This window comes from Felis catus, chromosome D1, assembly GCF_018350175.1.
Source record: "Felis catus isolate Fca126 chromosome D1, F.catus_Fca126_mat1.0, whole genome shotgun sequence".
NCBI classification, from domain to species: domain Eukaryota; kingdom Metazoa; phylum Chordata; class Mammalia; order Carnivora; family Felidae; genus Felis; species Felis catus.
Genome location: NC_058377.1, coordinates 2,503,047 through 2,515,594, shown reverse-complemented (window position 1 = coordinate 2,515,594; position 12,548 = coordinate 2,503,047). Strand labels below are relative to the sequence as shown.

General features: G+C 42.2%; 1 long non-coding RNA gene across 5 annotated transcripts in view; it reads right to left on the bottom strand.

Moving 5' to 3' along the window:
- LOC109492315 overlaps positions 1-12,293 on the bottom strand; it is a 35,219-nt gene extending 22,926 nt beyond the window's left edge. For 3 of the 5 annotated variants that reach the window (XR_006585868.1, XR_006585867.1, XR_006585871.1), the window contains exon 1: positions 12,081-12,256. This is a non-coding gene — a long non-coding RNA (uncharacterized LOC109492315). Of the gene's footprint in view, positions 1-9,173; positions 9,855-12,080 lie in introns of those variants that run through there. The other 2 variants (XR_006585869.1, XR_006585870.1) reach the window with 2 other exon arrangements.
- Between the last annotated feature and the right edge of the window lie 255 nt (positions 12,294-12,548).

Genomic DNA, 12,548 nt, shown 5'->3' with positions numbered 1-12,548 from the left:
CCGTGCCAATCATGGAGAAACACAGGTCCCTGAAACGTTAATGGGGCTGCTGCAGGCCAGTCCCACGCACACAGTCCACTCACATTGGGACAAGTCAGGACCACACCTGCCATTCCCGATGGCAAATTTTGCCCGCTGTTGGTGTTCACGCCGAGTCTAAGAATATGCAGGGGGCAGCAGCAAAACTGAAAAAGTACGTTATTGGTAACCAGAGGATAGTATCAACATGAGCAAAAGAATTGAGATCTGCATTTCAGATCAGAAAACCTGGAGGCTTTTCTCTTTACAAAGCGCTTGTGGGAGAATGCGCGTGGGAGCTTGAACCTGGCGTCATTGCATTAACTACTGGCCTCTTCATTTGACACCACTGGGTATCAGTTCCACTCTTCCGGCTTGCAATGTGGCCCAAGACTGGCCATACGGAAGCTATCTTAGTTACATCAGCGCGTACTGAGGTGAGGAAACTTCATTTCTTTCCTTCCTTCCTTCCTTCCTTCCTTCCTTCCTTCCTTCCTCCCTCCCTTCCTTCCTTCCTCTCTTCCTTTCTCTCCTTTCCTTCTTTCCTTCCTCTCTTCCTTCCTTCCTTCTTTCCTTCCTCTCTTCCTTCCTTCTCTCCTTCCTTCCTTTCTCTCTCTCTCTTCCTTCCTTCCTTCCTCTCTTCCTTTCTCCCTTCCTTCCTTCCTCCCTTCCTTCCTTCCTCTCTTCCTTCCTTCCCTCCTTCCTTCCTCTTTCTTTTCTCTATCTTTCTTTCTTTCTCTCTTTCAAGAGAGGAGATGAGAAAATTTCTGACAAGACATCCATTTGCTAAGAAACTCACGGCGTTAAGAAATGCTGACCATCACTACTTGTAATCATTTATACTGGGACCTTAATGGCAAGAAACATTTCATACACTTCCCAGGGATCTCTACGTGTAACTCATGATCTATTCGTGCCAATTTCTCTGGTTTTAAAGAAATGTTAAGCATAGAATAAAATTGCAGGAAAACAATGCCTAAGATGCTTCTATAATGCACTTTTGATGATCAAAATGGCATTTTATGGACTTAACTTGTTTATATGTATGATGAATTTTGAACTTATCAAAAGTAGGATACTTAAGAGTGTCATTACCCACGCAAGAGGCATTTGTTTTTATAATTTGATATTGAAGAATAAACTTCTCTGAAATAAATAGCTGTTGCCAGCCTCAACAATAGTAATTTCCGGAGGAGCACAGGATTACCTTGGGGCAAAACAGTTGTACTGCCTACGTAAAACAAACACTGGGGAGCCTGTTAGAAAGCATTGTGAGGTACAAAGCTTGAAGCCAGCACATTCTTCCCCCACCAAGAAACTACAGTTTTAAAGATGAAGCTTCCAGTTTGGAGACCCTGAGTTAGGCATAAATAATTTATATTCATCTAGGTTGAATGCCTGAGTCTCTGGCATGTTAACTGCTCCAATTATCTGGACCAGACAAGTATTTCATTTTCATTTTCTGGGGTGATATTTTTATGGTCGACTATATCGGTGGATGTTTCTGCATGATTACTTACAATGGGCTCGTTCATTCTCCCATTTAAACTTGCTAAAAGACGTTGGTTTAATATTTTGCTATATTGAAATTTCTATTAATCCTGAAGGGTCATAATGAATTACGCTGGTGTGTTTTATGATTGGTTTATCCCTAGCGGACCGCAGGGAGGGGATTTCAAGCCTTAAGGAAAGTCTCCTTTGCATGATTAAGTACCTTCTGTTCCCACTGTCCCTCTCATCTTCAACTCTCATTGTATTTATCTCACCACTAACACATTTCTTGGGAGAAGGAGCAATCTTAGCATTAGCGAAGTTGTTTTGAAGAAAACAGCACGCCTGTAGACGCACAGGCAAAGGCGAGGACTGTACTTTTCACGTTGCAGTTTGGTGGGACCTGAATGGTTCCTCATCGAGAACTATTTCCCTTCTTTTACCAAGAGGGGAAGAGTATGGAAAATTGGAAGAAAGGGAGATCATGAAAACCGGCAGTTCTTCCCCACCCCCAACTTTGGCATTTCTTGCTTACATACCGTGAGGAATTCTTTTCTCCCCTCCCCCAGCATGCAATTACCAAAAAGGAGGTGGGGGGAAATCTTGTTGAAACGCCATAGTCTTACAGGTTCTGGACAATGTCAGGCGGCTCGGTGGAGGCGTCATTTTAAGACACCGGGAGCAAAGCCAAGAACGACTTCATTTTTACCTTCTTTATGTTTCACTTCAAGGCTTGATGAATTAGCACTCCACAGGTCATGGCACGGATGTCATCGTCTTCAGAAGTCTCTTCTTTTAGTGTTTATGTTTTTAAATACCCCCTGTATTCTCTGTATCTGCTTCACCGTGGCCCCAGATCCCCACAGGAAGTAACAGGGAGAAGAAAAAAATGAAGCATTGGAGCCCGGAAGCTTCCAAGCCCCCTCAAAAGGTGAGAGGGACACTGAAGGCAGAGCGAGGGAGGGGAATTATTCAGAAAGGAAAAACAGTTATTGCGTTCAGCCGATGTTCATTCACGCAAAACAGCTTCGGTGGCCGATCTGAACATAAGTGCCACTTAAAACGTACCCACCGCGCGCAATCCGCTGTCACGGCGCGTGATTCAGGGGAAGACTCCAGGGGTCAACCCTGATCGATCTGTTTCTTTCAGTCACCGCACACCTTCCAGGGACCAGGCCTCCAAAACATTTCTGGGCCTGCCTCGTCTTCCCCGGCCGCCACCTGCGCCCTCCTGGTCTGAAACACCGACGCGTCTCACCCGGACGGGAGCAGCGCGCCCATTACCGTCTCTCCACCTGCACACCCGCCTCACTGGCCTTTGCCCTCCAGCCTCCACCTGGGCATTGACTCTGTCCTCTGCCCCGTCAGCGCTTCCTCTCAGTTTCACTCCTTCCACTCCTCCCCGTCCTTCAGTTTTCAGACCAGATACCGTCTGGTGAAGGATGATTTCCTCTGGAAAGTAGCCCTCCCCTCGCTGTCAGTCTGTATTTTATCTCTTGGTTTTTCTTTTTCCTGCTAATTACTATTGAAGTTTTTCTTATGTGTTTATTTGTTTATTTTGTATCTCCTTCCCCTCCTTTCCTTAACTCCAAATAGAAGGTAAACTCCGTGAAGGACGCGGATGTTGTCCTCAGGGCTGTCTTCCAACACCCAGAGCAGGAGTCCCACTGATGGGGACAAACGATGAATACTTACTAAATGGATGCAAACGCCAGGCACGTTATTAGGTGACGCCCATCCGTCCTAAGAGCAGATGTGCCGTATTCTCATTATTCATCTTTTGTAGGTGAGGAAACCAAAGCGTAGAGGGATTAGATGATCTGCCCGGGATTGCATGAATAATAAATGGCAGAGCCAGAACTAACACCACTTCGTTTGGAGTCATTTATTCAGACTCCAAAGCCTTTGGCCTTTTCGTCGAGCGTGTAACTTACAGAGGTGAGTTACAGGGTAACTCCTATGGGGGTAAGTGTGACCATCTCCGTTTTTATAGACCAGGAACTTCAGGCTCAGCGTAACCAATCCTTTTGCCCCAAATCACACAGGTGAAATGTGGTGCAGTCAGATTTCGAATCCCCGTGTGAGACCTCACCTCTCAAATCTTGGTCCCAATGTTAAGGTATCACAATAGAAGGTTCTAAGAACAAAAGATCGTTTAAAAAATACATCTTTTTTTTTTTTTTTTTTACATCAGGCATTAAATTCTTGCCATCAGTATACAGTGTAAATATTCATGACTGACCCTTCTAGGAATATGAATTTTGATGTGATCACCATCTCTTTACAAAGCAAGTGATACTGTAATAGACCTTTTAGGGAAAGCCCGTACGTGTAGAGCAAATCCAGTCATCTGATTTAGTGAGAGAAAAGATTGGCCCAGGAAAATCTTTTACAAAGGCTTCTCTGACCCCTTTTTCCTCCAGGGTGCTTGAAATGGAGATCAGTCCAAGGGCCCCCTGGAGGTATCCCTAAGTCTCTTATCCTGAAAAACTGGATGGAGCCAGACACCCTGCCAGTTCACTGGAATGATACTGTTGGTTGGGGGAGGAACAGAACACGCAGGTCTGTCCTACCACAGTTTCTATGATGGACTAGCTCATGTAAGGTTGCCACATGGGGAAATGATGAGAATCCGGCCCGGGTGATGTCTTTGCGTGTGATTTTTCTCCCGTGTGTTCGTGGTTCGTGTCATGAAACAACAGCTCCAGAGCACTAACTCTGCTACATGGCTGGACAGAGCGACAGAACAGGATGGAACTGTGACTTCCATCCACTCCACGTTTGCCCTAAATTTGGTCACCTGCTCTGCATCACAAACGTTGCATGGTCTCCTTGGTCTTTGTCTCTGTGACACTGAAGCTCAGTTATTCCTCATACCCTTCTACCTTTACTCTTCCACTTTTTCAAAACTACCTTCCAAGTATTTTCTTACTTACTAGAAGTTTCACATGTTCTTTTCAAAACCCTGAGTGTATTTTGTTATGAAAGTTTTAGATTCACAGCAAAACTGAGTACAACGTACAAAGTACCTACCTACCCCTGACCACCCCCACTACGTACACAGACTCCACCTACTATCAACACCAACATCAGATTGGTACTCTTGTCACCATTGATGAATGTACGATGGCACATCATTATCATCCAAAGTCGATACTTTACATCCAAAGTCCATAAAGACTCACTCTTGACATTCTGCGCTTTTTAACAAAAGTAGGTGACATGTATCCATCACTGTAGTGTCATCGAGAAGAGCTGAAAAATATCCGTGTATTCCAACCTATTCATGTCACCGTCCTCTGTACCTCTGGGAAACGCTGATACTTCTACTGTTTCTACAGTTTTCCCTTTTCAGGATGTCATGTAGTTACAAACATGTGTTTTGTACGTACTAATATTTTTTCTTCTTGTTTTTAGTGTTCTGTTTAGAGCATTCGAGTTACAAAACTCCATAGGCTTCAAAGGGTCTTTCCCATCTCGATTTTTCCAAGACATGCTGTTCCTTTTAATGTGCAACTTTGTAAAATGAGTGATCATTTAAAAATGGACATATTGAGTTTTTATAGCACCCTAATTGCATTTGAACTGTTATAAATTTGGGGGTCTCAATGTTACAAGTATTGGGGCTAGTAGTATAAACTAGCCTACTCTAGTTTACATAGATCCTCCACTAAAATCACTTTTACCCAAAGGGTGAAGGTATTTTGAAACAGCCCTATTAGGACCAATGCAGCATATGAGGATATGAGCAGCAATGAGCAACAATGAGCATATGTTCCTCTATCCATACTTTCTTAAAGGTTTTTAATCAAGAAAGGATGCTGTATTTTGTCAAATGCTTTTTCTTTTTTTTAATGCTTATTTATTTTCAGAGAGAGCAAGCAAAGGAGGGGCTGAGAGAGACATTCGAAGAAAGTTCCACCCTCAGCACAGAGCCTGACAGGGCTTGATCCTATGACCTAGAGATCATGACCTGAGCCAAAACCAAGAGTTGGAGGGACACTTAACCAACTGAGCCTACCAGGCACCCCTGCCTGGTGCTTTTTCTGCATCTACCGAGAGGATCGTAGGGATCTTATCCTTTCTTTTATTAATGTGAAGTGTCACGTTGATTGATTTGCAGATATTGAACCACCCCTATAGCCCAGGAATAAATCCCACATGATCGTGGTGAGTAATTCTTTTAATGTACTGTTGGATTTGATTTATTAGTATCTTCTTGAGAATTTTTACATCTGTGTTCATTAGGGATATTGGTCTGTAATTCTCCTTTTTAGGGGGGTCTTTGTGTGGTTTTGGAATCAAGGTAATGCTGGACTCATAGAATGAGTTTAGAAGTTTTCCTTCCATTTCTATTTTTTGGAACAGCTTCAAGAGAATAGATGTTAACTCTTCTTTAAATGTTTGGTAGAATTCCCCTGGAAAGCCATCTGGCCCTGGGCTCTTGTTTTTTGGGAGATTTTTGATTACTGGTTCAATTTCTTTACTTGTCATGGGTCAAATTTTCTATTTCTTCCTGTTTAAGTTTTGATAGTTTGTGTTTCTAGGAATTCATCCATTTCTTCCAGATTGCCCAGTTTGTTGGCATATAATTGCTCATAATATTCTCTGATTATCATTTGTATTCTGTGGTACTGGTTGTGATCTGTCCTCTTTCATTCATGATTTTATTTACTTGGGTCCTTTCTCTTTTCTTTTTGATAAGTCTGGTTAGGGATTTATCAATTTTGTTAATTCTTTCAAAGAACCAGCACCTAATTTCATTGATCTGTTCTTTTTTTTAAATTTTGATATTATTTATTTGTGGTCTAATCTTTATTATTTCCTTTCTTCTGATGGTTTTGGGCTTTACTTGTTCTTCTTTTTCCAGCTCCTTTAGGTGCAAGCTTATATTCTGTGTTTGGGACTTTTCTTGCTTCTTGAGTAAGACCTGTATTGCTATATGCTTCCCTCTTAGGACTGCCTTTGCTGCATCCCATAGGTTTTGTCCTGTTGTGTTTTCATTTTCATCTGCTTCCATGTATTGTTTACTTCTTCTTTAATCTTCTGGTTAACCCATTCATTCTTTAGTAGGATGTTCTTTAACCTCCATGTATTTGTGGTCTTTCCAAATTTTTTCTTGTCACTAACTTCAAGTTTCATAGTGCTGTGGTCTGAAAATATGCAGGCTTATGATCTCAACCTTTTTGTACTTGTTGCAGCCAGATTTATTGCCCAGTATGTGATTCATTCTGGCCATATACAAAAGATCCACAACTAATATCATCCCCAATGAGGAAAAACTGAGAGCTTTACCCCTAAGATCAGGAACACGACAAGGATGTCCACTCTCACCACTGTTGTTCAGCATAGGACCAGAAGTCCTAGCCTGAGCAATCAGACAACAGAGAGGAATTAAAAGGTATCTGAACCAGCAAGAAGAAGTCAAATTTTTACTCTTTGCAGATGACGTGATAGTCTATGTAGAAAACCTGAAAGAATCCACCAAAACTTGCTGGATCTGATACATGTATTTAGCAAATTTGCAGAATATAAAATCAATGTACAGAAATCTGTTGCATTTCTATACAGCAATAACAAAGCAGCAGAAAGAGAAATCAAGGAATCCATTTCATTTATAATTGCAACAAAACCAATGAGATATCTACAAATACACCTGACCAAAGAGGTAAAAGATCTGTATTCTGAAAATGATGGAACACTCACCAAAGGAATTGAAGAAGACACAAAGAAATGGAAAAACGTTCTATGTTCGTGGATTGGAAGAACATTTATTGTTAAAATATCTATACTACTCAAAGAAATCTACACATTGAATGCAATCCCTATCCAAATAACATCAGTATTTTTAACAGAGCTAGAGCAAACAATTCTAAAATTTATATGTTACCAGAAAAGACCTCAATTGCCAAAGCCATGTTAAAAAAGAAAACCAAAGCTAGAGGCATCACAATTCTGGACTTGAAGCTGTATTACAAAGCTGTAACCATCAAGACAGTAATGGTACTGGCAGTAAAACAGACACTGAGATCAATGGAACAGAATAGAGAACCCAGAAATGGACCCACAAACGTATGGCCAACTCATCTTTGACAAAGCAGAAAAGAATATCCAATGGAATAAAGACAGTGTCTTCAGCAAGTGGTGCTGGGAAAACAGGACAGCGACGTGCAGAAGAATGCACCTGGACCACTTTCTTACACCATACACAAAAATAAACTCAAAATGCATGAAAGACCTAAACGTAAGACAGGAAGCCATCAAAAGCCTTGAGCAGAAAGCAGGCAAAAACCTCTTTGATCTTGGCTGCAGCAACTTCTTACTCAACACGTCTCCAGAGACAAGGGAAATAAAAGCAAAAATCAACTATTGGTACTTTATCAAGATTAATGCCCTGTACAGCGAAGGAAACAATCTGCAAACTAAAAGGCAACCTATGGAATGGGAGAAGATATTTGAAAATGACATATTGGATAAAGGGCTACCATCCAGAATCTATAAATAACTTACCAAACTCAATACCCTCAAAATAAATAATACAGTTAAGAAATGGCGAGAAGACATGAATAGGCACTTCTCCAAAGAAGACATCCAGATGGCTAAACAGACACATGAAAAGATGCTCAACATCACTCATCATCAGGGATACGCAGATCAAAACACAATGAGATACCACCTCACACCTGTCAGAATGACTAAAATTAACAACTCAGGAAACAACAGATGTTGGCATGGATGCAGAGAAAGGAGAACCCTTTTGCACTGCTGGTGGGAAAGCAAACTGGTGCAGCCACTCTGGAGAACAGTATGGAGGTTCCTCAAAAAGTTAAACATAGAACTACCCTATGACCCAGCAACTGCACTACTAGGTATTTACCCAAAGCATACAAGAATAGTGATTTGAAGGGGTACATGCACCCCAATGTTTATACTGGCACTATCAACAATAGCCAAGTGTTGGTAAACGGAAAGAGTTCAAATGTCCCTCAACTGATGAATGGATAAAGAAGATGTGATATGTATATACGATGGGATATTGTTCAGCAATCAAAAAGAATGAAATCTTGCCATTTGCAGCAACATGGATGGAACTAGAGGGTTTTATCATAAGCAAAATAAGTCAGCCAGAGAAAGACATATATCATATGATTTTACTCATATGTGGAATTTAAGGAACAAATCAGATGAACATATGGGAAGGGGGGAACAGAGAGGGAAACAAGCCACAAGAGACTCTTAATGATGGAGAACAAACAGGGTTGATGGAGGGCGGTGGAGGGGGGGGGATGGGCTAGATGGGTGACGGGCAGGAAGGCATCACCTGTTGGGATGAGCCCTGGGTTTTGTCTCTAACTGATGAACCACTGAATTCTACTCCTGAAACCGATATACACTATATATCAACTAACTTGAATTTAAATAACATCTTCAAAGAAAAACAAAGAAGAAGAAACAGTGTACATAGCGTCGTGGGGTCTTGAGCAAGTGCCTAAATCGTAATCACCTTGCCCATCAAATAGGTGTTATCATTGCTGTGAGTACCTGACAGAAAGACCTGTGGGATAGACTTAGCTCAGTACACTCTCCTACGGTCGTGCAAACATTTGAGGTGCAATTTTCATCATTGGCTTTGTTATCAGGCCCCCCGCAATTCTGCCACTTACTCTCCATACGACCTTGGGAATGTTATTTAACCTCTTAGAGCATCAGTTTCTTCATCTGTAAAACCTGCAACGCGGGGTAAATATCTGAAGTCACTAAGTGAGATCACGTATGCGTGATTAGTAACACGCACGGCGTCACATTCAAGCAGACAGAACGACATTCAAACGCTTCCCCAGGAACAGCAGCCACATTTTAAGAAACATGTGCTTTCACCGCTTTTCTGGTTATATCTCGTAGCTGACTGCTGTCCCTGCATTCATATCAGAATGGTTCCAGGGGCTGCTGTGTGAGAAAGGAATACGTCTGTAATCAGTAGCAGACACACTAAGCTGAAGAAAAAGAAATTTCCAAACTGCATTTCTTTCCTCTCATTTAGCCAGGGACATATTCACAGGAGGAACTCTGGGTCGGTAAATAGTTTATTAAAATTCTTTCTGGGTTTCATTGTATTCAATTTAAAGAAGGGAGATAAGACAAATGACATGCATCAAAATAAATCCCAGAATTTGAGAATGAAGCAAGAAAAAGGAATAAAGAAACTGGAAGAAATAATATGTGAATATTTGTCAGTTACTGGGCTGCGGACTTTTTGAGTGTAGTATTACAGAAGGGAACCATAAAATAACAGCTATAGAAACATGACTTCCAGGGGTGCCTGGGTGGCTCAGTTGGTTAAGCGTCCGACTTTGGCTCAGGTCACGAGCTCGCCGTTTGTGGGTTTGAGCTCTGCATCGGCTCTGTGCGATCTGACAGCCGGGAGCCTGGAGCCTGCTTCGGATTCTGCATCTCCCTCTCTCTGCCCCTCCCCCACTCATGCTTGTCTCTCTCTCAAAAATAAACATTAAACATTTTTAAAAACGTTCTTCCACTCTTCACTCTAAAAAGACAAACAACGAACTAGGAAAACTATGGGATATATAGATGGATTATTATTACAATAAGATAATTACATTGAGATTAATAGCATAATGACACTAAAATGAGATTAATAAGGTTAGTGGTCTTATTGTGTTGAAATGTTCTCTACAACAAAACGAGAAACATCCACGAAGAGAGCTGATGCTATGAGCTGAATATCTTTGTCTCCTAAAAGTTCCTCTGCCGAGACCCTCAAGTCCAGGGTGACGGTATTAGGAGGTGGGGTCTTTGGGACGTGCTCAGGGAGCCCTCATCAGGGCAGTAATGCCCAGATGCCAGAGTGCCCCCTCACCCCTCCTGTCCTGTTTGGACAGTGTGAGAAGACCAGTATGCATGGACCGGGAAAGGACCTTCACCAGACGCTGAATCTGCAGGTGCCTGGATCTGGGATTCGCCACACTCCAGGACTGTGGGAAACAAGTTTCTGTTGCTTACAAGCCACCCAGTCTGCGTTATTTCTAGTATAGCATCCCAGACTAAGACAAATGGGTAAATGACAAATTCAGATGATTCACTGGAAGAATATTAAGTAAGCGACTAGTATATGTCAGACAGGGTTCTAGGTGGTAGGAATTCATACCAGAAGGAAAGAGACAGCCATACTTCTTCCGCTCGGGAAGCTTCTAATCTAAGGAGAAGGGGGACAGTAAAAAGTACAGGGAGGCAGTTACACAATTAAACAACATGATTTTCGGTGGCAAACGTATGTTAGACAAAAGCAGGGGGAGCAGAGAGAGAATGGCGGGGGACAGGCTATTTGGGACCGCAGACGCATGGAAAGTTCCTCCGAGAAGGTGACACTGGAGCAGAACAGATGGAGGAATAGAGTGAGCCTTGAGATCTAGAGACAGAGATGCCCTGAGGGTGGAGAAAACCAACAGTGAGGTCAAGGTCTCTGAGGGAGAAACGACCTTCGCACGATGTAACAGCAGCAAAGTGCATGTGGCTGGAACAGAGGAAGACAGGAAAGGTGGCTGGAAGAAGGAAAGAGGGTCCAGCTCATGTGGACAGATATTTACGATGTTTGACCAGTGATTCCAATTCTAGGAATTTATGTTGTTGATGAAACCATTGCATATATATATATATATATATGGACACACATTCGTACATTATAATTCAAAATAATGCCATATCGAAAACAAACCAGGGTCCCACCACAGAGGTGATGGCATTAGTGTGGCTAGAACACTAACTTGGGAATTTATGCAGAAATAAAATGATATTTTCACACGACTTCATGAAAGTAAATACTAAGGACAATGCATTGAAAGGAAAAAAAAGCAGTATGCAAAAGGAAAAATGGCCCTAATGTTAGTGAGAAAACAAAGAAGCAAGCAAACAGGAACATGGAGAGGTAAGAAGTGATTAAGGCGGTGTTGAAAAATTATAGGTGATTTCGGACTTCCTCTTTATCGGCCTGTGTTTTCCATTTTGCCCAGGGGCAATGTGTCACTGTTATACTCAGATAAACAGTCAAGGGTCATTAAGAAAATTAAGTTTGCATTCAAAAATGTCTTGCTTTTTATAAAATGGCCTCTGATGGGTTATCCCCGTAGGGAATTGCATGTACACCTTCTTTGGCTAGAGACAGAACTAAGGCAAGGGAAATGCATAGTTCTCTGGATGTATTTTTGAAAAGAATCATCGCAGAAAGATGGGATATTAGACAGGGAAAGGACAGAAAGATAGTCAAACGACTTTGTTTTAAAGATGATGAGACTGCGACTCAGGAAAGATACGAAACCTTCCAAGAACCCCACGATGAGTTAAGGGCGGCAGTGAGACTGAAGCCTCCGCCTCTTTTCTTTGTTTCTTCCAAGAATTGTATTTAAATTCTGGTTAGTTAACCTGTAGTATAGCCTTGGTTGCAGGAATGGAATTTAGGGATTCATCACTTACACCTAACACCCAGTTAAAGCCTCCATATCTGAATTCTCATTTTCCTATATCCCAGAACCCCTCCTTAGGCCTAACAGCAGCATTACCGATGTCAGGGTAACAGGGATGTGTCAGAAGAAGGAAGAAATGACTGGTAGAAACTTGCTTGGACGCGTAAGCAGCTGAAATTACTCACGAGGCAGTAAAATGGATTTCCATAAGCCCAACATGAAAATCTACCGTAGGGGTTTGCAGACGCTGCTTGCGTATCAGGTGCACGCGAGTGAGCGCGCACGTTGTGTGCGTGAGTGAGCGCGCACGTTGTGTGCGTGGGTGTGCGTGCACTGTGCGTGCGTGAAGGAAGAGGAGATCCTTTCTGACCTGCAACGTCGCTGCATCCGTGGAATAACGATGTAATGATGGGTTCTACTGTACTTGTCGTCTACATGTGCTCTGGAGGCAGCAGCGAGCCCACAGGAGGCCTTGCAAAGTTCAATTTTCAATTCCTCCCCCACAGAGCATGAAGCGAAATGGAAAAACAAATGTTGCCAATTTGAGTTTTGTAATACATTGGG